The sequence below is a fragment of the Cyprinodon variegatus genome, unplaced genomic scaffold (genome assembly GCF_000732505.1).
Source record: "Cyprinodon variegatus isolate N-32 unplaced genomic scaffold, C_variegatus-1.0 Scaffold3, whole genome shotgun sequence".
Taxonomy (NCBI): Eukaryota; Metazoa; Chordata; class Actinopteri; order Cyprinodontiformes; family Cyprinodontidae; genus Cyprinodon; species Cyprinodon variegatus.
In genome coordinates, this window is record NW_015150456.1 from 92,245 (window position 1) to 93,378 (window position 1,134).

At 44.4% G+C, this 1,134-nt stretch overlaps 1 protein-coding gene across 1 annotated transcript in view; it reads right to left on the reverse strand.

The window, feature by feature from the left end:
- Positions 1-801, reverse strand: part of LOC107082465 (chromosome unknown open reading frame, human C21orf62) — a 17,478-nt gene extending 16,677 nt beyond the window's left edge. Inside the window, exons 1-2 of the mRNA XM_015371157.1 lie at positions 710-801; positions 505-623 (exon numbers count right to left, since the gene is read on the reverse strand). The gene's annotated coding sequence lies outside the window, so the exon portion shown is untranslated. The remainder of the gene's footprint in view (positions 1-504; positions 624-709) is intronic.
- Between the last annotated feature and the right edge of the window lie 333 nt (positions 802-1,134).

Genomic DNA, 1,134 nt, shown 5'->3' on the forward strand with positions numbered 1-1,134 from the left:
ATTTCTAATTTTCCAGTGTTCTGCTCAGGTCCTGTTCCAAAGCTCTTCCAAAGAACTGTTTGCCTTTTCCTAGGCTGCTCTAAATTGATCTGTGAGTCACCCTCCAAAAAAACAAAGTCCTGAACTGGAGATGAACCAGTGATCTGTTTTTTAGTACATTTTTCAGACTTTTTTAGCTGCGGCTCACATTAAACCATCACATTTCCTCCAGATCTTGCAGACCGGCGTGATTTTAAAAGTCACCGCTGCAGAAAATGATGCTTTTAATAAAGGATGTTCCAACTTTTCCTCAATGAAATAAATACTCTGCTTTCTTTTAAAGTCACAGAACAAAACCAGCTCTTTAAATTCAGTTATGAAGTCAAACAAAAGACTGGAGCAACTTATTCTGCCACAAACTAAAGCTTTAAACCAATAAATGTGTCTGTTTAAAAGCAGAAGCTGAAGACTTGAGCAGCTGCTGGTAGAGCAGGAAGATCTAAATGTAGGGTTGGTGAAGCTTACTCTGCTGGCTCAGGGCTGGCTCTTGGAGCTGTCTGCTTCCAGGCTGATCTATCCGGCTTCCTCTGGTGCTGAGAGCAGTTTCCACATCTGTTCAGAGCTGGAAAAAGTCACCCGAACATCTGCAAACACAGACAGAGGATCTGTTGGTGAGAAAGGAGCGAGAACGAGGTGAGAGCAGAGCGGAGGAGAGCATAAAGGGCTTTACTTGGAGAAGCCGGGACCACATGAGTCTGTATGGAAAGCTTTCTGTCCATTTTCTTTGCTCTCCTCTTATGCACCCCCCCACCCCCACCCCCCATTTCTCCTCCTCTTCTGGGAAACACCTCCCATCCTAACCCACTGATTCTCTCCCTCCCACTCTTAGATTTTCTGTGAATGCCATCTGGCGGCAGGAAAGTTAGAACCGTGATAATTTCTGCACAGTTTTATGTTTTCCGTGTGAGACTCCTCGACAAGGAGAAAAGAATCAAAAGGAGGAGGAATGTGGGGGGGTTATGTCCAGTGTTCCCTAGGAACCAGAACCTTTACTAAAAACCTCCATAAATCACCAAGAAGAAACCTATAAACAGAACCATGGTGTTAAAGAAAGCAGAGCAACAACAGCAGATGCTTCCAGCCTGTTAATCTCTC